This window comes from Mobula hypostoma, chromosome 7 (assembly GCF_963921235.1).
Source record: "Mobula hypostoma chromosome 7, sMobHyp1.1, whole genome shotgun sequence".
Classification (NCBI taxonomy): domain Eukaryota; kingdom Metazoa; phylum Chordata; class Chondrichthyes; order Myliobatiformes; family Myliobatidae; genus Mobula; species Mobula hypostoma.
Window position 1 is genome coordinate 133,301,297 of NC_086103.1, and position 26,980 is coordinate 133,328,276.

Sequence of the window (26,980 nt, forward strand, 5' to 3'; positions counted from 1 at the left end):
GAAGTCCAGGATCCAGCTGCCGAAGGCAGGGTGAAGGCCGAAGTCTCTGAGCTTCTTGTTGAGCCTGGAGGGAATTATGGTGTTGAATGCTGAACCGTAGTACAAGAACAGCATTCTCACATAAGAATCCTTCTTCTCCAGATGTGTAAGGATGGTGTGAAGAGCTGTGGCTATTGCGTCAGCTGTTATTCTGTCAGTAGGCGAATTGTAGGGGGTCCAGTGTGGGGGTAGCATGCTGCAGATGTAATCCTTGACCAGTCTATTTCTGCTTAAATCCCTTCCCTTTCCCTGCAGAATCCTCCCTCATTCTTTCCAATCATTGTATAATGATCAACCGGCAGAGCATTCATTGACACATTCAAAAACAGCTCCATTCTGTAGGGGCCATACCTCCACAGCAGCTGCTTTTTCTCCATCTCCCCAGAAACTTGCCGCTTGTCCTGGGAGTGCAGTAGATGTAACACTTTCTCTATTATCTTCTGCCTTCCATGGCAAGGGGAAAGATAATTGTGGATGATAGACCAAGTCAGTTGCTGTGAAGGTCAAGGTCACAATGGAATATTGAATGTGATCAAATATATTCCCTTCCAGAACAAAAATAGACTATTTCCGCTTGGTTATTTTGATTTAATGTATTCTGCTTTCTGTCTACAAATTAGTCTCCACATTAAGGAGACTAATCATTTGTTTAGTTCACAAGTACTGTATTATCCTGAGATTTTTCTTGCTTTCCCCACTTGGATTTCTTCATTACAGGCTTCCTACACTACACTATTCTCTCCATGCTCAACAAAAACGAGGACAAATCATTTGAACGTCTTTTTCAATCGTAATTGCGTCAGATCCCAGCCAATATCCAATTTGCCCATATATTGAACGTTGTTTCCATTTGCACCTTCTCTAAACAGAATTTTGTCAACTTTTATCATTAAAATTCAACTTCTTCTTAATCAAAGGACTTTGTCCTTTGTATCTCTTTAAAAGCTGTTACATCCCGTTCAGTTCTGGTGAAAGGTCATTCTCCAGGTTCTCTCTCTGTCCTGCTGCTCATTTCACGTTCTGATTTCCACCCGCCTCAATATTGTACTTTCTCCAAGAAGTTGCTGCAATTTAAGTTGCTACTGGTATGTAACCTGTGAAATATCCTGTCGGTCAGCCTTTTAACCTGGGGTCCTTGTATCAGATGAAAATAATGAAACGGTTTATTTTCTGCGCTCACCCTCAATAACCACCCCCTCCCCCAACTTCATACAGCCCGCCTTTTAGGCGTAGGGCAGTTTGTGCTGCCGACTGCTGAGCCGAGTTGGGCGGTGCATTCAGCTCCCTCCCTGGCTGCTTTCTCCCGCTCACCATGCACTCGGGGAAGCGCTGCAGAACCAGGGGGCGCCTGTCGTACCCGGGAGACTGGTCCCCTGTTTGAATGAGACGCCTCCTGCTCTCACTCAGGCAAACCCGGCGCACCATCCGCATTCATCGCATCCACACTCACGCTGCGCACAGTTCAGCTTCCGTTGTTCCCCCTTCCCTTCTCCGAGCCTTGTTTCTGCACCGCTGCGGTAACCCACTTGTGTTCTTTTTAAAAAAAATTTGGATTCCCCTGGCGATGGTGAGGAAGAGTGAAGGTCGATGGTTTGTAACTGATTTATGTCCAGACGCTTGGTGAGTTGGTAATTGCATGTTTTTGTCTTTTGGACCTTCTCGCAGTGTTAACCCCCGGGCTCTCCCGAGTTACTGCACATCAATGGATTGGATACTTCCAAAAGAGGGGAGTGTAAGGTAAAAGGCGTGAGAAGCGGTAAAACCCGGTGCTCGCGTGCGGCTTCGTCGGTAAGCATCGAAGATACCGAATTAGTGTAGAGTTGTTTCGGAAAAGAAAATAAAGATCGGAGCAATTACTGAAAGCAATTTTAATCCAACACTAAACAGCTTATCCCAGTACTCGTAACTGAAGGTATTGTCTGTGCCGAGCAATATTTGTAGATCTGTCTTGTAGCGCTGCAACTTGTATCATTTAACCTGCGCTAATATAACACAGTACTCGCATTACCAATAATCTGTACGTGAAGTAAAATTTAACATGTAAAACACTGAATAGAAATTCGTTTGGAGGACGGCACGACCTCCTGTAGTGGTCATGGTCAGAGTACTGTCCACTCTGCTATTCCTACATGATTCAGGTATTAAATTTGGTAGTAGATTGGTAACATGTAAGGTGATTTCATCTAGAAAAGGACTTTTGTCATTTTTAATCTGCTTGAAGTAATGCATCCAATAGAGGTTAAACAAAAGACATTTATTTTACTGCAGTAATCTTATGCATTTACTGCATTAAACAGAATATAGACATCGAAGAAAAAATCATCTTCATGTTTGAAAACGTGACACTTAGATATTTATCACTAATCATGTTATCACTAATCATTAGAAGGGAACAGATGAAATATGAAAGTAGCTAACAAATAATATCGAAGTGGATAGTAGAAGTTTTTTCCAAGTATGTTAAAAATAAAAGAGAAATGAGAGTGGATAGAGGACCGCTAGAAAATGAGGCAAAAGAAATAATAACAGGGGACAAGGAGATGGCTGCTGAACTAAATGAATTTTGCGTCTGTCTTCACTGTGGAGGACATTAGCAGTATGCCTGATATTGTAGTGTGTGAAGGAAGAGAAGTGGGTGCAGTTACTATTACAAGAGAGAAGGTGCTCAAAAAGCTGAAAGACCTAAGGCTACGTAAGTCACCCGGACCAGATGAACTGCACACTAGGGTTCTAAAAGAGGTAGCGTTAGAGAATGTGGTAGCATTAGAAATGATCTTTCAAAAATCATTGGACTCTGGCATGGTGCCAGAGGACTGGAAAATTGCAAACCTCATTCCACTCTTTAAGAAAGGAGGAAGGCAACAGAAAGGAAATTATAAACCAGTTAGCTAGACCTCTGGTTGGGAAGATGTTGGAGTCAATTGTTAAGGATGAGGTGATGGCGTACTTGGTGACACAGGACAAGATAGTACAAAGTCAGCATGGTTTCCTTCAGGGAAAATCCTGCCTGACAAACCCTTTGGAATTCTTTGAGGAGATTACAAGTGGATAGATAAAGGGGTCGCTGTGGATGTTGTATATTTGGATTTTCAGAACGCCTTTAACAGTGTGCCACACACAAGGCTGCGTATCATGTTAAGAGCTCATGGTATTACAGGAAAGTTACGAAAATGGTTAGAGCATTCGCTGATTGGTAAGAGGTAGCGAGTGTGAATACAAGGATCCTTTTCTGGTTGGCTGCCAGTGATTAGTGGTGTTTTGCAGGGGTCGGTGTTGGGACCGCTTCTTTTTATGCTGTATATCAATGAATTAGATGATGGAATAGATGGCTTTGTTGCCAAGTTTGCAGATAATACAAAATTGGTAGAGGGGCAGGTAGTGTTCAGGAAACAGGTAAGATGCAGAAGGACCTGGACAGATTAGGATAATGGGCAAGAAAGTGGCAAATGAAATACAATGTTGGAAAATGCATGGTCATGCACTTTGGTTGTAGAAATAAATGTGCAGATTATTTTCTAAATGGGGAGAAAATCCAGGAATCTAAAATACAGAGGGACTTGGGAGTCCTTGTGCAGAACACCCTGAAGGTTAACTTGCAAGTTGAGTTGGTGGTGAGGATGGCAAATGCCATGTTAGCATTCATTTCAAGAGGTCTAGAATACAAGAGCAAGGATGTGATGCTGAGGCTTTATAAGGCACTGGTGAGGCCTCACCTTGAGTATTGTGAACAGTTTGGGGCCCCTCATCTTTGAAAAGATATGCTGGCATTGGAGAGAGTCCAGAGGGGGTTCACAAGGATGATTTCAGGAATGAAAGGGTTATCATACGAGGAATGCTTGATGGCTCTGGGTCTGTACTTACTGGAATTCAGAAAGATGAGGGAGGGATCTCATTGAAATCTTTCGAATGTTGAAAGGCCTAGACAGAGTAGATGTGGAAAGGATGTTTCCCATGGTGGGAGAGTCTAGGACAAGAGGGTACAGCCTCAGGATAGAGGGGTGCCCTTTTAAAATAGAGAGGCTAAATTTCTTTAGCCAAAGGGTGGCGAATTTGTGGAATTTGTTACTACATGCAGCTGTGGAGGCCAGGTCGTTGGGTGTATTTAAGGCAGAGATTGGTAGGTTCTGGATTGGACATGGCATCAAAGGTTATAGGGAGAAGGTTGGGAACTGGGGTTGAGGAGGAGAAAAAAAGGATCAACCATGATTGAATGGCAGAGCAGACTCGATGGGCCAAGTCCTGCTCATATGTCTTATGGTCTAAACATTTTGGAGAAGCAGGCTATTAAGCTGAGTTAACAGCAAATTGGATTGTTTTTGGAGATCTCTAGTACAAAAGGTGAAATCAAACATTTGAATCAGGATTACGTTTATTATTCCTGACACGGCATGAAATTTGTTTTGCATCTGCAGTACAGAGCAAGACAAAATTACTGAAGTTACAAAAATAAGTAGATACTTCAAAAGTTGGGTTCATGGACCATTTGGAAATCTGATGTGGAGGGGACGAAACTGTTCCTAAAATATTGAGTGTAGGTCTGCAGGTTTCTTCCCCCATAGGTCTTTAATGATAGATGCCACCTTCCTGAGGCATCGCCTCTTGAAGCTACCCTTGATGGTGAGAAGGTTTGTGCCCATGATGGAGCTAGTTGAAGTCTGCAACTCTCTGCGGCTTCTTGTGATCTTGTGTCTTGGAGGTTCTATACCAGGCTGAAGCAACCAGTCAGAATGCTCTCCGCCATACATCTGTAAAAAGAAATGTACAACGAGAATGTGCAAGAGTCTTTGATGACATGCCAAATCTCCTCCAGCTCCTAATGAATTAGAGACTCATGGCATTCCTTCTTCATGATTACATCTTTGTGTTGGGTCCAAGATGGACCCACAAACTTGAAGCTGTTCACCCTTTCCACCACTGACCCCTCAGTGAGGACTGCTGTGTACTCTCCCAACTTCCCCTTCCTGAAGTCCAGAATCAGTTCCTTGTTATGTTGAGTGTGAAGTTGTTTTGTGACACCACTCTACCAGCTGATCTACTGTATTTCACTCCTGTACACCTTGTTTGCCATCTGAGGTTCTGCCAACAACAGTGGTGTCGTGGTAAACTTACAGAGGGCATTTGAACTGTGCCTAGCCGCACAGTCTTGAGTGTAAAATAGAGCAGTGGGCTAAGCATATAGCCTTTGATGTGCATTTGTTGATTGTCAGTGAGGAGGAGATCTGATTACCAATCCATAGTGACTGTGGTGTCCTGATGAGGAAGTCGAGGATCCAGCTGCAGAGGATAAGTTCATTGAGAGTGAAATCAAATCAGTTGGATGTGTCAGCTGTAGATTAGTGGTAGCACTTTCACCTGAGGCAGAAACCTAGTGACTGAAGGGTGTGGGAATCTAGCTAATTCTTGCTAATTCAGTAGGTTGCAAAGGAACACAGTCATTGGTGTGATATTTAAAATCAGTGGCCAACTGTTAAAAGAATATGAAACTTTCTGATATGAATCAATAACAATAAGTATTCACAAATGATTAAAGCCATCTTAAAAATTAACATAAAATGGGAAAAAATGAAACAAAAGATTCTGTTGATGCTGAAAATCTTGAGGAAAACACACAAAGTGTGGGAGGAACTCAGCAGATCAGGCAGCACCTGTAGATGGAACTGAATAGTCAATATTGACCTTGGGTCTTGGCCCGAAATGTCAGTTGTTCATTTTGCCTGATCTGCTGAGTTCCTCCAGCATTGTGTGTGAAAACACATCCACATACATTTAAAATTATCTAACACTTTTATTAGTCCCTCACAGCTATTCACCCTCCATTTACTTGAAAATTGAAAGCTTCGTGACTCTTATTATTCTCAGCTGTAACATATTTATTTCTAGAACATAGAAAATTGGCAGAGTTTATAAGTGTGTCACGCTGAGCTCTCACTTGCTGCTTATTTTACCGTAAAAAATTGAAAGCAAATTGATTTGTGGAATATGATTGTAAAACAAACAAAATTCCTGAAATCCGATATAATATAAAGAATTTTATGGTATTCACTTTTATTCAGAATTGTTCTTTGGTCATAAGGTTTCTCTTGAGTTATTTATAAATTTTAAAGAATTAGAGGCTGCATCAGCACTTTATGGTAGCTTGGCAAAAAATATCTGACATTTTTGTTAACAGAGAATGTATAGTTTGCTTAAGCATAATACACAAGTAACCTGTGGAAATCAGCTATCTTCCCCACACATTATGTTACTTCTCCAAATAAACTGGAACTTATTTCTGCACTGTAGCTTAGTTTCTTCAATTTAATTTTTATAAAACATTTGCATTTATCTGAGAATAAGGTTAGCTTTTTATTTGCTTTGTATTGGAATATTATACAAGAGATTATTAAAAGGGTGTTCGATCTGTTCGGAACAACCTTGCCTGTTGCATAGTAAGCTGTATTAGATTTGTCTAGCTATATCTCTCAAGAAAGAGCTGAGTACCAAGAATGGTAATTTCAGGAATGGCTAAGAAATTTAGAAAGACACAATTGTAATGTTAGGGTACAGGGAGAGAGCATAGGAACGTGGTATGGAAGTAGAGGATCAGCCACAATTATGTGAGATTGCTGTAAAGATGTCTCTGGTGGCACCTTTAATTGGTTTTGCTCATATGTCTCATGGAGAAAATAGTTTGTCAGTGTTGAAAACCATTTTTCTAAGAGATACGATGTAACCTTTGGTGCACTCAGGGAAGCTGTCTTGTACCCTACTCTTCTCCCTATACACGCTTCTCTTAGGAAACATCATTAGAGAGCATAAACTTGTTGCAGATGACAAATAATGGAGTCTGACAATGATGACACCCTATCTTTCCTATCTTCTTGTCTGGCTGCAGTAGACAAATGGATGAACAAACCTAAATCAAGATAAAATGGGAATGCTTTTAGTTGCTCTCAAAACCAAAAGAACTTTTTCATAAACTTGGGAACTTGGCTGCTCTTGTAAAATCAGAACTAACAAGCCTGGCTATTATCCTTGATTCAGATTTCAGTTTTAAATCCCATGTAAAGAAAGTGACTAGAGCAACATTTCTACACTTAAATATTGCAAAAGTATTTCTGTTTCTGTCATGTAAGGATGCTACAATACTAATTCACACCTTTATATCGAATAGATTGGTTACTGCAACACACTTTTTATTGGCCTTCCAAAGGAATCCATTGACAAACTTCAACTCATTCATAGGTGTGTGGAAAATCATGTTTGACAAATCTTATCGAATTTTTTGAAGAGGTTACTAGGAAAATTGACGAGGGTAAAGCAGTGGATGTTGTCTATATGGACTTCAGTAAGGCCTTTGACAAGGTTCCACACGGAAGGTTAGTTAGGAAGGTTTAGTCGTTAGGTATTAATATTGAAGTAATAAAATGGATTCAGCAGTGGCTGGATGGGAGACGCCAGAGAGTAGTGGTGGCCTACAATCTGTTTGTCAGTGGTGTGCCTCATGCATCTGTACTGGGTCCAATGTTGTTTGTCATACACATTAATGATCTGGATGATGGGGTGGTAAATTGGATGAGTAAGTATGCAGATGATACTAAGATAGGTGGAGTTGTGGATAATGAAGTAGGTTTTCAAAGCTTGCAGAGAGATTTAGGCCAGTTAGAAGAGTGGGCTGAAAGATGGCAGATGGAGTTTAATGCTGATAAGTGTGAGGTGCTACATTTTGGTAGGACTAATCAAAATAGGACATACATGGTAAATGGTAGGGCATTGAGGAATGCAGTAGAACAGAGGGATCTAGGAATAATGATGCATAGTTCCCTGAAGGTGGAATCTCATGTGGATAGGGTGGTGAAGAAAGCTTTTGTATGCTGGCCTTTATAAATCAGAGCATTGCGTATGGGAGTTGGGATGTAATGTTGAAATTGTACAAGGCATTGGTGTGGCCAAATTTGGAGTATTGTGTATGGTTTAGGTCACCGAATTATAGGAAAGATGTCAACAAAATAGAGAGAGTACAGAGAAGATTTACTAGAATGTTACCTGGGTTTCATCACCTAAGTTACAGAGAAAGGTTGAACAAGTTGGGTCTTTATTCTTTGGAACGTAGAAGGTTGATGGGGGACTTGATAGAGGTATTTAAAATTATGAGGGGGATAGATATAGTAGACGTGGATAGGCTTTTTCCATTGAGAGTGGGGGAGATTCAAACGAGGACATGAGAGTTAAAGGGCAAGAGTTTAGGGGTAACATGAGGGGGAACGTCTTTACTCAGAGAATGGTAGCTGTGTGGAACGAGCTTCCAGCAGAAGTGGTTGAGGCAGGTTCGATGTTGTCGTTTAAAGATACAAATGTAAATTGGACAGCTATATGGACAGGAAAGGAATGCAGGGTTATGGGCTGAGTATGGGTTGGTGGGACTAGGTGAGAGTAAGAGTTCAGCATAGACTAGAAGGGCCGAGATGGCCTGTTTCCGTGCTGTAATTGTTATATCGTTATAACACCATTTCTAGACTTTTAACTAAAGCCAGGATGAGGGGGCATATCACTCCCATACTAACTACTCTACATTGGCTTCCTGTATTGATGTTAAAGTTATTTTACATGTTTTTAAAGTTCCCAAAAGTCTGGGACCAGAGTACATCACAGAATTGCTTTTGTTTTATAATCTTGCTCCATCTCTCAGGTCAGGTCAAACCCTTCCGTCCATCTCTTAAATTTACACAATCTCCCTCAAAGGAAAATAAGCAGGTCATTTTATTTTAACAATACCTCTAAGCTGTGAAACTCATTACCTAAATTGAAAGGGGTGCAGACTCAGATGATATTTATAAATACCAGCTCAAAACTTATTTATTTAACTTTGTATTGTTTTGTCCTGACATCATTTTGTCTTTTATTTTTATATTTGCACTTTATCCCATTGTAAAGCACTTCGAACTACATCATTTGAATGAAAAGTGTTCTATAAGTCAGTTGTTACTAAATGGCAGAACAGTCTTTAAGAACTAAACAGTATCCTCCTCCTATTTTTCTGTTTTCTTTCATCACCCTTCTCAAAACCAACACCTCTCTATTCTTGCAATTGCTATTTCAGTCTTTCCAACAGGTAGATTCCCAGCTTCATGGCCATATTACTTGTCGTGGAAATAATAACTAAGAAGGCCAGAGCGACGTCGAGTTTTGTTTCAAGAGTTTATTAACATGATATAATGGAGAGTCTGCAGCAGTCTCCACCGCCACCAGGGCTCTGATTTTTTAGGTTATACAGAGCCCATATTTATACAAGGCAACAACTTCGCATGACACAGTCAGTGCATGACTGACTTTTTCCAAAAGGTGTCAGTTATCTCTGAGCACAAGCCTAACAGTTCTCTTTGTTCCCTGTTGTCAGGGCTCAGTGTTCACGCCAGATGCATCCTCCCCTTTGGTTCCTGGAGCCTTAATATCTTGTGTATTTGAATTTCTGGTGCTGTGCTCATCATTCAATGTTACTCTCGACTTGCATCAGCAGTCCTACATCTAGCTGGCTCCTGAGTGGTCAAGTATTCCATCATACACTAGTTTTAACTATTTCTAACACATTACCCAAAACTTTAGATTTGAACCCATGGAATTGAGTTTCCATGCCAGAACTTTCCCATTAGTTGCTGACAAACTCTTCTGTTATTGTAACCCAGGTTCCTCTTCACCTTTTCCAGCTTACCTGTGGTTTTGATATGATTAACCACATGGTGATCCTCCAGCATCTCGCTATAGTCACCAACTAGGTGGGATTATATGGACCTGATTTCATGTGGACTTGTCTAGAAGTTTCTCTGCTCCAATCAAACCAGCCAAAATGAGCTTTCCTGATATCATGAAAGTAATGCAGGTACACTTAGAACCAAAACCATTGTTAAGTGCAGAATACTTTAGGTTTCATAAGCGGAAGCAAAAGGAAGTGGAGTACATTTCTCCTTGTGTGGCTGAACTGAAGAAATCGTCTGAGCATTGCCAGTTCAGTGATTGGCATAATGATGCACTGAGAGATTGTTTAGTTAATGGGATCTTACAAGAAAGCATTCAAAAATGGCTTTTCATTGAAGCATTACTACATTTAAAAGAAAAGTTGAAATTGCTGTATCAATAGAAACAGCAACCAGAGACTCAACTGATTTGCAGTCAGGAATGAAAGTGATCATAAACAAAATTGCAGTGTTTAAACAGAAACCTGCCTGGCCAAACAAATTTTGTTATCGTTGTAGCAGGGACTAGCTTGCACCAGTCCAACGTAGATTTAAAAATGAAACTCACAGAAGGATGCAACAATGTATGACACATACAAAGATTATGCCAGGCAAACGAAACTAAAGGGACTGCACATAGAAAAAGACCAAAAAGTCAAGTTGCAGTTTCAAAAAGAGCACTAATCTACACGTTAATGAAAAATCTGATAATGATGAGAGTGACACAGGACTAGGTAGCCTTGAGACTTACAGGTGAAAACTAATAATCGACAAGCAATGTGGCTTGCAGCAGAAGTGAATGGCAAATTAATTAAAATGGAATTGGACACTGGCTTGGCTGTTTCCATCATTCTACAAAATAGGTCCGAACAGCATTTCAAAGAAACTGAACTGAAGCTACTAGAACTACTAGACAGGTATGTGGAGGAATTTAAAGCGGGGGTTTATATGGGAGGCAGGGTTTGAGGGTTAGCACAACATTGTGGGCTGAAGGGCCTGTAATGTGCTGTACTGTTCTATGTTCTTGTAGATATCCAATGTTAGGTAAAAACAGGGGGACAACATTGTGGGGCCATGATTGGCTGAGACAGCTACAATTTGATTGGTGATTTTTCCACAGTTCGCATGCCACCTCCTCTGCAATTGAATCAAATAAAAGCAAATTAAGAATGGTACTGGATGATGCCAGAACAGTGTTCAAGCGTGGCATTGGAAAACTTAAACATATCAATGTTAAAATAGTGTAAAATGAAAATACCACACCCAGGTTTTACAAAGTCCATCTGGTTCCTTATACCATGCGTGATAATGTAGTCAGTGAGCTAGATCGCATGGAGGCTGAAGGAATTCTTTCCAAGGTTAAGCGCTTGGGCAATGCTAGTGGTCTCAGTAGCCAAGAAGGATAGGGCTGTCAGGATATATGGTGATTTTAAGATCACCATAAATCCTGTACTGACAGTAAATCAATACCCTGTGCCCAGGATAGAGAATATCTTTGCCAAGCTTTCTGGAGGGAAAACTTCAGCAAAGTGGACTATAGTTAAGGCTTACCTACAGATGGAGATGGAAGAAGAGTCCAAAGTGTTTCTCACCACAAATACTCACAAAGGCTTTATCACTATAATAATCTTATTTTTGGAGTAACATCTGCACCTGCAGTCTGGTGGGAAACTATGGACCAGGTGTTGCATCAGGTTTAGCCTCAGCTAATTTCACTTTGCTAAAGTGTTTCCCTCCAGAAAGTTTGGCAAAGATATCCTTTATGCTGGGCATAGGGTATTGATTTACTGTCAGTACTGGATTGATGGCATCCAGGCACCTTGTGTTATCTGATTACATTATTGTTAGCAGTGAGGATGGCAAGAAATGCCTCCAGATACTCGAGGCAGTGTTAAAAAGATCGGAAGATTATGGGCTCAGAGTATGACACATCAAGCATGAATTCTTTAGAAACATAGAAACATAGAAAATAGGTGCAGGAGTAGGCCATTCGGCCCTTCGAGCCTGCACCGCCATTCAGTATGATCATGGCTGATCATCCAACTCAGAACCCTGTACCAGCCTTCCCTCCATTCCCCCTGATCCCTTTAGCCACAAGGGCCATATCTAACTCCCTCTTAAGTATAGCCAATGAACTGGCCTCAACTGTTTCCTGTGGCAGAGAATTCCACAGATTCACCACTCTCTGTGTGAAAAAGTTTTTCCTCATCTCAGTCCTAAAAGGCTTCCCCTTTATCCTTAAACTGTGACCCCTCGTTCTGGACTTCCCCAACATCAGGAACAATCTTCCTGCATCTAGCCTGTCTAATCCCTTTAGGATTTTATACATTTCAATAAGACCCCCCCTCAATCTTCTAAATTCCAACGAGTATAAGCCTAGTCGATCCAGTCTTTCATCATATGAAAGTCCTGCCATCCCAGGAATCAATCTGGTGAACCTTCTTTGTACTCCCTCCATGGCAAGAATGTCTTTCCTCAGATTAGGGGACCAAAACTGCACACAATACTCCAGGTGTGGTCTCACCAAGGCCTTGTACAACTGCAGTGGTACCTCCCTGCTCCTGTACTCGAATCCTCTTGCTATGAATGCCAGCATACCAGTCGCCTTTTTCACCGCCTGCTGTACCTGCATGCCCACTTTCAATGACTGGTGTACAATGACACCCAGGTCTCGTTGCACCTCCCCTTTTCCTAATCAGCCACCATTCAGATAATAATCTGTTTTCCTGTTCTTGCCACCAAAGTGGATAACCTCACATTTATCCACATTAAATTGCATCTGCCATGAATTTGCCCACTCACCTAACCTATCCAAGTCACCCTGCATCCTCTTAGCATCTTCCTCACAGCTAACACTGCCACCCAGCTTTGTGTCATCGGCAAACTTGGAGATGCTGTATTTAATTCCCTCATCTAAGTCATTATATATATTGTAAACAACTGGGGTCCCAGCACTGAGCCTTGCAGTACCCCACTAGTCACTGCAATGAACTTTAAACCAAGCTTCACTTACTGTAGTCCCACCATTGAGGCACAAGCATTATACAAGTATGTTGAGAAAATTCAAGCATTGGTGGATCCACCAAGGCCAGAAAACTTGTCACAGTTGTGGTCCTGCTTAGGACTGGTCAGCTACTAGAACAGGTCCCTGCCAAACCTGGCTATTGTGTTCCAGCCTTTGAACTCATTACTACAGATCTGGAAGAAATGGCAATGGACAAAGCAGTGTGAGGTGGCTTTCCAAAGGTAAGGGAAATGGTGACATCAGACACTGTACTCATGCATTATGATCCTCCTCGTCTAGTAAAGCTTGCCTGTGATGTCTTGCCTTCTGGTACAGGTGCAGTCATGTCAAATGTTATGAGTGATGGAAGTGAACATCCTATAGCCTTTGCATCAGTATCCTTTACCATTACAGAGAGAAAAATTATGCACAGATTGACAGAGGGGCCTTAAGTCTAGTTTGGGGTATAAAGTGTTTCAACCAGTACTTCTATGAGAGTTTACTCTCATTACTGACCATCAACCGCTGGTGTCTTTCATATATTCTTTTTTTATTTGCGATACAGCACAGAATAGGCCTTTCGAACTGACAGAGGGTCCAGTGAGATGGAGGAACTGGGTGAAATACATGTTAGTAGGGAAGTGGTGTTAGGTAAATTGAAGGGATTGAAGGCAGATAAATCCCCAGGGCCAGATGGTCTGCATCCCAGAGTGCTTAAGGAAGTAGCCCAAGAAATAGTGGATGCATTAGTGATAATTTTTCAAAACTCGTTAGATTCTGGACTAGTTCCTGAGGATTGGAGGGTGGCTAATGTAACCCCACTTTTTAAAAAAGGAGGGAGAGAGAAACCGGGGAATTATAGGCCAGTTAGCCTAACGTCGGTGGTGGGGAAACTGCTGGAGTCAGTTATCAAGGATGTGATAACAGCACATTTGGAAAGTGGTGAAATGATCGGACAAAGTCAGCATGGATTTGTGAAAGGAAAATCATGTCTGACGAATCTCATAGAATTTTTTGAGGATGTAACTAGTAGAGTGGATAGGGGAGAACCAGTGGATGTGGTATATTTGGATTTTCAAAAGGCTTTTGACAAGGTCCCACACAGGAGATTAGTGTGCAAACTTAAAGCACACGGTATTGGGGGTAAGGTATTGGTGTGGGTGGAGAATTGGTTAGCAGACAGGAAGCAAAGAGTGGGAATAAACGGGACCTTTTCAGAATGGCAGGCGGTGACTAGTGGGGTACCGCAAGGCTCAGTGCTGGGACCCCAGTTGTTTACAATATATATTAATGACTTGGATGAGGGAATTAAATGCAGCATCTCCAAGTTTGCGGATGACACGAAGCTGGGTGGCAGTGTTAGCAGTGAGGAGGATGCTAAGAGGATGCAGGGTGACTTGGATAGGTTAGGTGAGTGGGCAAACTCATGGCAGATGCAATTTAATGTGGATAAATGTGAAGTTATCCACTTTGGTGGCAAAAATAGGAAAACAGATTATTATCTGAATGGTGGCCGATTAGGAAAAGGGGAGGTGCAACGGGACCTGGGTGTCATTATACACCAGTCATTGAAAGTGGGCATGCAGGTACAGCAGGCGGTGAAAAAGGCGAACGGTATGCTGGCATTTATAGCGAGAGGATTCAAGTACAGGAGCAGGGAGGTACTACTGCAGTTGTACAAGGCCTTGGTGAGACCACACCTGGAGTATTGTGTGCAGTTTTGGTCCCCTAATCTGAGGAAAGACATCTTTGCCATAGAGGGAGTACAAAGAAGGTTCACCAGATTGATTCCTGGGATGGCAGGTCTTTCATATGAAGAAAGACTGGATGAACTGGGCTTGTACTCGTTGGAATTTAGAAGATTGAGGGGGGATCTGATTGAAACGTATAAGATCCTAAAGGGATTGGACAGGCTAGATGCAGGAAGATTGTTCCCGTTGTTGGGGAGGTCCAGAACGAGGGGTCACAGTTTGAGGATAGAGGGGAAGCCTTTTAGGACCGAGATTAGGAAAAACTTCTTCACACAGAGGGTGGTGAATCTGTGGAATTCTCTGCCACAGCAAACTGTTGAGGCCAGTTCATTGGCTATGTTTAAGAGGGAGTTAGATATGGCCCTTGTGGCTACAGGGGTCAGGGGGTATGGAGGGAAGGCTAGGTTCTGAGTTGGATGATCAGCCATGATCATAATAAATGGCGGTGCAGGCTCGAAGGGCCGAATGGCCTACTCCTGCACCTATTTTCTATGTTTCTATGTTTCTATGTAACCCCTGGTTTAGCCCTAGCCTAATCGATCCACAGAGGGGTGTTCCACTAACAGCAGGAGCACAGATGCAGAGGTGGGCTCTATTTCTTGGAGGACATGTTTACAAGATCGAATTCAAAAGGGCAATTAATTATGGAAGTGCTGATGGGTTGACCAATTTACCCTTGGAAGAGGAAATACCTGAAAGATTTACAAAAGAAGGACATTCCTTTTGATGTATTCTTCCTTACGCAAATCAAATGTCTCCCTATTATGGCAGTGATGGTCAGAAGGAAAACCAGAAGATTCCACATTGTCTCGGGTCTACATGGCAACCCAAAATCGAATTTGCAACAGAAGTTCCAGACTTCTAATTCCCCTATTTTTACCAGCGCCAGGATAAACTTGCCCTTGATGGTGTGGGGAGGGTTTGCCTTACGTGTGGATTGAGAGTTGTTGTAATCTTCCAAGCTAAAAGCCAATGTGTTGGAGAAGCTATAGTCCATGCTGGTCATCTAAGCATGGTCATAATGAAAGCAGTGGCTTGAAGTTTTGTCTGGTGGCCTGGGGTAGATCTGCAGATCGAGCAGTTTGCCATGCACTGTTCAGGATGCCAACACATCCAGAAGAAAGGTGTCAAGAGCTGTCAGAGAGACTCCCTGCAGTCCCAGAGTCAACTCCTCTGACCACCACAGAGGAGGCCCCAGAACCTGAGATTATTTCACAGCCGTAATTCTCACCTGCCAAGCAGAGTGACGACGCCCCCCCCCCCCACCAACTTGTCAGGAAAGACGTTATCTCACAACAGTACAAAATTAAGAGAGAAGCCTTGAGTCTGGTTTGGGGTACCAACAGTGGGAGGTTTGTTGCCTTTTACAATGTGGTATGGGGTAAGGTGGCTGGGCAGATATAAAGGGACTCATTGTGACCACATACTTTATAAATGCCACATCTCTAGTGCACAAATTTTCAGGGGCAAGCCTTCGTAAATAACTAAAACTAACTATACTAGGCCACCTAATGGTTTTGATATCTAGCTTGGCTCAGACGATGTGCATTTTAATGTCATCTGTTATTAATTATTTAAGCTCAAGAATTTCCCAAAGTTTCCACGAGTAAAGTAAGGCTCTACAGCAAAAACCTCAGTCTCACATATATTTAATCCTTGGAGACTGGAATAAAGACTGGGGCCTTTTTACAGTAAATAATTGTTAATAAAGAATCTGTGACTTTTTCCACTTGTGTTTATCTTGGAATCCTTTAAGAGAATGAGTAGATAATATAGCTGCCTGTGCTTTCCCTGTCAATCAATAAGATTATAGCTAATCTGATTTTGGCTTGAATGCTTTCCCATCTGATTTCATAACCCTTAATTCTGTTACAGTCACTAAAAACTCTGTATTTCTACACTGATTATTATTAATGACTGCAATTCACTGCTCTCTCTGCAGGGAATTCCAACATTACATAATAGCTGAGAGGAAATTAACTCTCTCAATCTAACCCTTTGGAGACTAGCCCTTTGGTTCTGTATTCCCCCACCAGGGAAATACTGTCACAACATAATCCTGCCAAAACACTCTCCACTCTCAGAAACTTCTGTTTCAATGAGACCACCTCTTATTCTTCTCAACTCCAAAGAGAAACAATCCAATCTATTCAGTCCTCCCAAAATCCACCAGGAGATCCTTCATTGTCAAGCTGTCAGTGCAAGTATGACCTTCTTTGCATGAAATCAGGCTTCCAAATAGTGCTCTAGATGTGGTATCATCGAGGTCTGTACTGGTATAGCAAGATTTTACAATTATTGTTTTCGATCACACTTTGAGTAAAGGCCCATCTCACAATCTTAATGCAGGATCTTGACGTAGAGTAATTGAGTTGTACAACACCACTGCACTTTTGTCCCATCTAGTCTGTGCCAAACTATTAATCTTCCTAGTCCCATAAACATACACCTGGACCACAGCTGTCCATACCCCTCCCATCCATGTACCCATCCAAATATCTCTTAAAAGTTGAAATTAAACCTGCATCCATCACTACTTCTAATCTCACAAAGCTTCAGTGGGAGAAGCCTACTTACATTTACCCTGTCAATATCCCTTGTGATTTTGCATGCCTCTTATCAAATCTCCCCTCATTCTCCTATGCTCTGGAGAATAAAGTCTTAACTTATTCAACCATTCCCTATAACTCCTGTCCTCAAGTCCTGACAACATCTTTGTACAAGTTCTCTGCACTTTTTCAACCTTATTGGTATCTTTTCTGAGGGTAGGTGGCCAGGTCATTGGATGTTTTTAAGGTAGAGGTTGATAGGTTCTTTGCTAGGGTGTGAAAGATTATGGGGAGATGGCAGGAGAATAGGGTTGAGAGGAAAATGGATCAGCCATGATGAAATGGTGGAGCATACTCGATGGACCAAATGGCCTAATTCTTCTCCTATGTCTTTTGGTCCTATGGACCAGAACTGCACACCGTACTCCAAAATAGGCCTCACCAACTCATACAATTTCAACATAACATCCCATCTCCTGTACTCAGTACTTTGATTTAAGAAAGTCAATGTGCCAAAAGCTGTCCTTACGATCCTCTCTACCTGCTTCACCACTTTCAAAGAATTATGGATCTGCATTCCCATTTTCCTCTGTTGTACCACACTCCTCAATGTCCTACCGCTCACCATGTAAGCCCTGCCCTCCCAAAGTGCAACATCTCACACGTCTCCATTAAATTCCATCTGCCATTTTTTCCAGCTGGTCCAGATCCTGCTGCAAGCTTTGACAGCCTTCCTCGCTGTTCACTATGCACCCTATCTTGGTGTCATCCACAAATCTGCTGATCCAGTTTACTACATTATCATCCTTATCATTAATGTAGATGACAGACAATGAAGGACCCAACACCACCCTGAAGTGTCAACAATTCCTTCCTTCTCACCAACACTGCTCTACCTGCAGAGTTCCTCCAGCAGTTTATTGTTGTTTTTGTCCGAGCTTCTGGCACTCCACAATTTATTCCTGTGCCTCCAGCATCCCATCTGCCTCCCAATTTACTTGTTGAACCTGTACATTAACTTTGAGGATTTTTTTTTTCAGATACCCAGTTCTGCCTGAATATCAACATTTATACAATTCAAATACATTTACCTTTCCCTTCAGTCATAGATATAGCACGGAGATGCATCCTTCAGCTCACCGAGTCAAGGCTGACCATTACTGGAATTCAGAAAAGTGAGGGGTGACCTCACTGAAACCAATCGAATGTTGAAAGGCCTTTGTAGAGTGGATCTGATGAGGATCATTTCTATGGTGGAAAAGTCTAAGACCAGAGGACACAGCCTCAAAATAGAGGGGCATCCTTTTAGAACGCAGGTGGGGAGGAATTTATTTAGCCAGAGAGTGGTGAATCTGTGGAATACTTTGCCACAGGCAGCTGTGGGGGCCAAGTTTTTCTGTATGTTTAAGGAAGAAGTTGGTAGATTCTTGGTTAGTCAGGGCATGAAGGTGTACAGGGAAAAGGCAGGAGATGGGGGCTGAGAGGGAAAATGAATCAGCCATGATGAAATGTGGAGCAGACTTGATAGGCCAAATAGCATAATTCTGTTCCTATATCTTATGGTCCTGTGGTCTTATTAAACACTCACTTACACTAATCCAATATTATTCAGGAGGAGTATTTTTATCTTTGACTTATGACAAGCTGAAATATTGATAATTATTTTAAAATGGAGTATTAAAATATTCATATGGTATTTACTTGTGTAGAACTGCTAAATACTTACAGCATAATTTTATTTTGATTATCTGTGGTATTCTTGCTGTGTTTCACCATTTTCTTATATTCTCTATCCAACAGAGGTGCCAACTCATCAGAAATGGGGAAAAAAGTGGAGACAAACTTAGGAATTTTTTTTTGTCTGCATTAAGGAGTAGTTTAATAGATAAACTTTGTCTACCAAACTATTCCTAATGCATACAAAAAATGAAATTCTTTACAGACATTTAGTATCAGTTACTATCAAAGGGCAATTTCTTGCCCGTTATTAAATCTCTCATTCAGCGAGGAGGTGGAAGTGTCGTTGCATTCAACACAATCACTGACAGTCACCTGAGTGGCTGCAACTCCCACACTGAGTCTCGTTATTAGACATTACCTTCACCCACATAGAACAGTTAGTGATAGTGAATCTGTGAAATTAAGTCAGTAACATGGTTCCAGCATTTTTCTTAAAATCTGAGTCAGAGCTATTTGTGATAAATATTAACTCTGATGATTCTGTGTCAGAGAACATAGAATGCAGAACAGTACAAGCCCTTTGGCTCATCATGTTGTGCCAACCTTTCAATCTACTCCAAGATCGTCCTGACCCTTCCCTCCACAACACCATTTTTCTTTCATCCCTGTGCCTATCTTAGAGTCTCTTAAATGTCCCTAATCATCTGCCTCTACCACCACCCCCGGCAATGTGTTCCATGCACTGGAGGGATAAAAAAAACTAGCTCTGGCATCCCCCCTATACTTTTCTCCAATCACCTTAAAATTATGCCTCCTTGTATTAGCCATTGCTGTCCTGTGGGTAAAAGGTGCTGGCTGTCTATTCAATCAATGTTTCTTATCATTCTTGTACACTTTTATCAGGCCACCCCTCATCCTCCTTTGCCCCAAAGGAAAAAAGCTCTTTCCTCATAAGATGTACTAGTTTGTAGGGTTGTTCGCCGAGCCTGGAGGTTAGGTCGCAAGCGTTTCGTCACCAGTCAAAGTGATGTCATCAGTGCGCAATTGAGTGTAGTTTCTGCTGAGTGCTCACGTTTATATTGGTCCGAATCGTGTATCAGAACAATGACTTGGACCAATATAAACACATGCAGTCGGCAGAAACAACACTCAATTGCGCACTGATGATATCACCTCTACTGGTGATGAATGGTTTGCATCCTAACCTCAAGGCTTGGCACACAACTCTACAAACCAGCAGCCAGTGTGAGCCACCGATCCTCTTTTATTTCATAAGACATACTCTCTAATCCAGACAGCATCCAGGTAAATCACGTCTGCATCTGCTGTAAAGCTTCCATATATTTTCTATAATAAGGCGGCCAGAACTGAACACAGTACTCCAAGTGTGTTCCAACCAGAGTTTTATAAAGCTGCAACGTTAACTCACAACTCTTGAACTCAATTCCCTGAGTAATGAAGGCTGACACACCATACACCTTTTTAACGTATGGTGTGTGGATAACATAAAGATTTTTACTCCTCATGTATGTGAAGGATGTAAGAAATAAAGTCAGTTCAATTCAATTCAGCTTTCACAGCAACTTTGAGGGTTCAGTGGATGTGGAACTCAAGATTCATCTGTTCCTCCACACTGCTCAGAATCCTACCATTCACCTTGCACTCTTCTTTCATGTTTGATCTTCCGAATTGTATCACTTCACACTTCTCCAGTTTGAACTCCATCTGCCACTCCTCAGCCCAGCTTTGATTCCTGTTGATGTCCTATTGTAACCTACAACTTTCTACACTTTCCACAACACCTTCATGTCATCTACAAACTTACTTACGCACCCTTTCACTTCTTCATCTAAGTCATTTATCAAAATCACAAAGACCAGATATCCCAGAACAGATCCTTGTGAAACAACCCCAGTCACTAACTTCCAGGCAGAATATGTTCTTCCTGCTACCACCCCTTGCCTCTGTAGAATGTAGCCATTCCAGAATCCACACAGCCACATTTTCCTGGATCACATGCCTCGTCATTTTGTGATTAAACACTCCATGGTGAATCTTGTCAAACGCCTTCCTAAAATCCATATTTAGTAAGATGTTCAGGGTGAACATCTCTACTTAATGTTAAATGTCTATTTTCTCCACTTCCTCTCCCAGTTATCTCACCCCCCCCCCCGCCATTTCCAATGTAATTTTAATTTCCATTTCCATGGTAGCTTTACTGTAATTAAAATTTTCACAGTCCTTTTGTTGGTAATGTTGCAACGACACTTTATCTTTGTGCTCCCCTTTCATGGAGGAATACTCTTAACAAACAATGCTAACAGAGGAAACAGTAGAAAGTGTGATCAGAATAATTTTAATGTTGCTGAGCCTGTGGTTAGAGAGATTTGTCCAACAGATCCAAGATCATTAACCAGTGGAAGGTCTGAATCTGAGGCATTGGTGGAATTTCACAACCATTGGAGGTACAGAGCTCATGTTGGGTGAGAGACTGTAAAGATTTGCAACTAGTTGAAGATTTTGAAACAAGTGCTCTGGAGGATTGGGAACACTGGAAGATCACTGTATTCCTGATGAATGTGACTTGGTCATCTTGCCAGTTGATCTTCCTTTAACATGCAGTGCTGGATGCTTGGATTGTTGAAAGCGTCACAGTCAAGTATTTATGTAATTGTTGGACTGTCATGTGTTATATAACCAGCAGTGACAACTGGACCAAACAAAAGGAAAAATCACAATTGATATTTTCTCTGTTCTAATTTTGGGGAGGGGGCTGATGTCTAGTATAGTTTAGTACCTCCCTACTGCTCAGCCAACCATACTTACCCCGGAGGAAACTCTCGAGTCTCTGATGTTTATAATTTGTGGCCTTTTAAGTGATGGATTATTGAATAGAACAATGTCATGAAAAGTTCTGTGCATGTACATAGACAATCCTGCTGTTTGCTCACTTTTTGTTGTGATAAATACAGCACAACCTTCACATGCACAGCTATTTAAAAATTGCAAGATACCATTTTCATTTTTTTTAACCTGTATCTCTCTAAAAGAGCTAGGAATTCCCGTGCATGTCAGCTTTTGTACCTGCAGTGTAGTGTCTGGAAATTGTAGCAGTTATTCAATTTTTGAGGTTCTTCTACACTCCTCTGGAAAATGTGGAGTGGCCACTTTCATTCCAGAGTTGACCAGCAGTGCTGATTGATGATAGGACAGCATAGCCCATTACTGCTGATTAGCTCCAAAAAAAGATATTTGATTTAGATAGTCAACCATTTGTCAATTTTACATAATTACATCATAGTGCAGGATGTTTTCTAAATACCAGTTGCTGTTTTAACTGTTTGTGCCTGTTTAAAACTTTTGTCATTTATTGCCTCCTGTTTGCAGTAGTCATGTAGGCACTTTAATAATTACTATTCCCTACAATATGAGAGCGGGCTGTGTCAATGCCTGAATCATAGGATAGTGTAGGATAGAAGGAGCCATTAACTTTGCTCTTTTAGTAGCAACCCTGTAAAATGGTTACCCAGTTTCACTTTTGAAGGCTACTTTAATCTGTAACCATTGCCCTATCAGGAAGTGCTTTCCAATTTCTAACCATCTGGGCAGAACCATTTATATAACTCACTGAGCACAGAGCCTTTTATACTCTAAATTTCTAATTATAAAGTCAAGGATTCTATGTCTTAACAAACTGTCACTTTAAAAGATTTGTACACACCTTCAGTTTTAGCCCCTTTAAAATTGCACCATTTAGTATGCATATTATTTCCCTACTTGTCCTATCTAAATACTTGATATTTCCCTGCATTGAAAATGCTCTTCCAAGTGACTACCTATTCCACCAGCTATTCTGTGTATTCCTGCACTCCATTATTAACCCTCTTGCTGTTCGTCCATCTTGTGGGATGGTGTTACCTGTACATTTCAAATTCATACCACATCCAAGTCATTTCTGTGTAAATCACAAACAGCAGAGGTCCTGGTAATGAATACAGATAAACTATATTCTAAAACCCCCTCCTGCTCTGTTTTCAATTTCTTTGCCAGTTTTGAAACCGTGTTGCTGCTGATACGTTTATTGCATCTGCTACAGTTTTGCTGATACCCTGTAAACCTAATTTGGACCAGTTAAACAAACCGTAAACATCAATTATCAAATTATTATTGGCCCTGGCCCACATTCTGTATCACGTGCTGTACTATTCTATATTCTATGATTGGTCAGGGCATCAAAGGATATGGCGAGAAGGCAGGTGTATGGGATTGAGTGGGATCCGGGATCAGCCATGATGGAATGGTGGAGCAGACTCGATAGGCTGAATGGCCTAATTCTGTTCCTGTGTCTTTTGGTCTTGTACATCTATATTCCCAGATACTTTTATTCTACCACACTGCTAAGTGTCCTACCATTCACTATGTAATACCTACCATGATTGGTCTTGCCAAAGTGCAAAACCTCACACTTGTCTGCATTAAATACCAGCTGCCATTTTTTTTTAGCCCATTTTTTTTCCAGCTGATGCAGATCCCTCTGCAAGCTCTGACTGCCTTCCTTGCTGTCCACTATACCCCCAATCTTGGTGCCATCTGCAAATTTGCTAATCCAATTAACCACATTGCCATCCAAACCATTGATATAGATGACAAACTACAGTGGACCCAGCACCGATCCCTGTGGCACACCATTAGTCACAGGCCTCCAGTCAGAGAGGCAACTCCCTATTACCACTCTCTGGCTTCTCCCACAAAGCCAATGTGTAACCCACTTTACTACCTCATCCTGAACACTGAGTGATTGAACCTTCTTGATCAGCCTCCCATGCGAGACCTGTCAAATGCCTTACTAAAGTCCACATAGACAACATCCACTGCCTTGCCTTCATCTACTTTTCTGGTAACTTCTTCGAAAAATGATGAGATTAGTTAGACATGACCTATCACGAACAAAGCCATGCTGACTACCCTTAAGTAGTCCATGTCTATCCAAATACTTATATATACAGTCCCATAAATACCTTCCAATAACTCTCCCATAACTGATGTCAGACTCAATTTCCCAGTTTCTGTTTACAGGCTTTTTTTTAAACAGCAGAACAACTTATCCTCCAATCCTCTGGTACCTCTCCTGTCACTAAAGATGTTTTAAATATCTCTGCTAGGACCCCGGCAATTTCTGCACTTGCCTCCTGTACGGTCTGAGGGAATGCCTTGTCAGGCCGTGGGGATTTATCCACACTGATTTGCCTCAGGGTAGCAAGCACCTCCTGTTTTGTAACCTGTACAGGGTCCATGAAATTGATGTTGCCTTGCCTCACTTCTATAGACTCTGTATTCATCTCCTGAGTAAATGCAGATGCAAAGAATGCATTTAAGATCTCCCTCATTTGTTTTGGCTCCTCACATGGATTACCATTCTGGTCTTCCAGAGGACCAGTTTTGTCCCTTACAATCCTTTAGCCCTTTACAATCCTTTTGTTCTTAACATATCTGTGGACTCCCTTAGGATTCTCCTTCACCTTGTCTGCTAGAGCAACTTCATGCCTTCTTTTAGCCTTCCTGATTTCTTTCCTAAATGTTCTCTTACATTTTTTGTACTCCATAAGCACCTCATTTGTTCCTACTTGCTTATACCTGCTATGCACCCCCTTTTTTCTCTTAACCAGGGCCTCAAATCTCTTGGAAACCAAGGTTTCCTACACCGGTTATTGTTACCTTATATTCTAACAAGCTTTGTACTCTCAAAATTTCAGTTTTGAAGGCCACTCACTTTCCAAGTACACTATTGTCAGAAAAACAGTCTGTCCCAATCCAAACTTGCCAGAACATTTCTGATACCATCAGAATTGGCCTTTCTCCAATTTAGAATCTCATCCCACAGACCAGACCTATTTTTTGCATACTTACTTTGAAACTAATGGCTTTGTGGTCACTAGATGCACAGCGTTACCCTACACAAACTCCTATCACCTACCCTGTCTCATTCCCTAATAGGAGATCTAGTATCACACGCTCTCTCAATGGAATTTCTATGTACTGATGAAGGAAACTTTCCTGAACACATGTGACAAACTCTAGCCCATCTAGTCTTTTAGAGTATGGGATTCCCAGTCAATATGTCAAAAATTAAAATCACCTACTATAGCAACCTTATGTTTCTTGCAGCAGTCTGCAATCTCTCTACGAATTTGTTCCTCTAAATTCCTAGGACTGTTGGGTGGTCTGTAACATAGTCCCATTAAAGTGGGGAGCCATACCTTTCTTATATCTCAGTTCCACCCATTACTCTTCAGTATTGAGTTCTCCAGTCTGCCCAGATGGAGCACTGCTGTGATATTTCCCCGACGCGTAATGCCACCCCTCTTCCTTTAATCCCTCCCACTCTGTCATGCCTGGAGCAACGTAAACTTTTTCATGCCGGATTTAATACAGCAAAGTAGTAGCACTTTATATTCTAATATTGAAATGATGAAATCCAGATGCATACTGCTGAGGTGAGCTTCATCAGTTATTTGAAAGGAAATGTTAGCTCATGATTGTGGCTTGTCTGTTGACGGTTCAAGCAAGAGGTTAGCATATAGTGAAGGGTAGTCCACACTTCTAAAATAAACAGATGCAGGTTATAAAAGGCAAATAATCGGTGCATCGAAATTCCTAAGGAGGCTACCAATGCAATAGATCTGCACTAAGAGTCTCCCACTTCTGAATTTGCTTCTTCAGCCCTATTTACTGCAGTGTCTTTTAAGATGATGGAGAACCAAAGAAAGATGAGTTTGAGTCTCTGATCTGAGAGTTCAAAATACTGTAAAGAGATTATAAATGAAAAATGTGCAGCCAGAGGAAACACTGCCTCAGTGTCAGGGACGTGGGGGTCTGTGCTAATATCGACTGCTGTCTGTATGGAGTTTGGATATTTTCTCTGATCATTTCTATGTGAGTTTCCTTCCATACCTTAAGGACATCTGAGTTGGTAGGATAATTGCCCATTGCATACTGCCGTGGCATGTCAGCCAGAGTACTCAACAATAGTGAGACTGAATGAGAACCCATCACTGTTCAGACAGGAGTCAAACATGTCTGTATCATTGCACCCGTTCTGTTTGCCATCTTTATTGTTGCCATCCTTCACATCATTGGCCAAGACCTGCCACAGCGAGTCTCAATTGTGTATAGAATGGACAATAGGCTTTTCAACCTCAACTAGTTCAAGGCCAAGAACAGAGTCAGCACCACCACTATCATGGAGCTTCAGTATGCAGATGACAACACCATTGCAGCTCACTTTGAAGAAAACCTCCCATGTATCCTGAATGACTTTGCTAATGTATATAGAGTCCTGGGTCTTGTTCACAGATCCTACGTCAGTCATCACCCAACCAGCTCTATAAAAGTTGGCAATTTCGCCCTTGAAAATGTAGGCTATGTCCCTTCCCTTGGCAGCATTCTCTCCTCAAAAGCAGGCATCGACTCAGAGCTCAGCCACCGCCTGAGAGGTGCTAGTGGAGCCTATGCAATATTAGGGAAAAGGGTCTTTGAAGATTGTGACCTACAAGTCCTTACAAAATTCTTGGTCTGTAGAGCAGTTTTCCTTCCTACATAACTGTATGGAGGTGAATCATGGACAGCAGCAATGCAGTAGACATCTGAACTCCCTGGAGCAATACCAACAAAGAGCCTTGCGAAAGATTTTGAGGATTAGCTGGAAGAGCAAACACACTAACACCAGCGAGGAGGCCAACATGAACAGGATTCCCACCACGATAAAGCAACACCAGCTCCGATGTGTAGGGCATGTCATTCAGATGCCTAACTTGCATCTCCCCAAACAGATCCTTTACTGCCAGTTGACAGAAGGTCAGTGAGCCCCTGGTGGGCAAAGAAATGCTTTAAACATCAAAACCAGCTTGAAGTAATCCAACACTACGTCTAAAACCTGGGAAGACATTTCACTCAATAGATTCAGCTGGAGGAAATCTGTTCAAGAGGGGCCTGTGCTACATGAGCAACCTCCAGTGTGCCACAAAGAACAAGCAGCAGCTGCAGAAGGAGAGAATGAACAACCAAGAGGCCCACCTGCTAACCACAGCCACCATCTACTCGTGTCCACACTGCAATAGAACATGTAGATCCTGGACCAACCTCTGCAGCCACCTGAGGACACAGCAATAGACAAACCCTTAGGAGAACATCTGACTCGACTCAAGCAATCGCACTACTTTTGCTGCTAGTCTGTGTGTGGATGGATAG

At 41.7% G+C, this 26,980-nt stretch overlaps 1 protein-coding gene across 6 annotated transcripts in view; it reads left to right on the top strand.

Moving 5' to 3' along the window:
* Positions 1–1,016: 1,016 nt before the first annotated feature.
* The window catches only part of gpr45 (G protein-coupled receptor 45), a 55,723-nt gene continuing 29,759 nt past the window's right edge, over positions 1,017–26,980 (top strand). For 3 of the 6 annotated variants that reach the window (XM_063054029.1, XM_063054031.1, XM_063054033.1), the window contains exons 1-2: positions 1,017–1,124; positions 1,705–1,776. The gene's annotated coding sequence lies outside the window, so the exon portion shown is untranslated. Of the gene's footprint in view, positions 1,125–1,404; positions 1,660–1,704; positions 1,777–26,980 lie in introns of those variants that run through there. The other 3 variants (XM_063054034.1, XM_063054035.1, XM_063054030.1) reach the window with 2 other exon arrangements.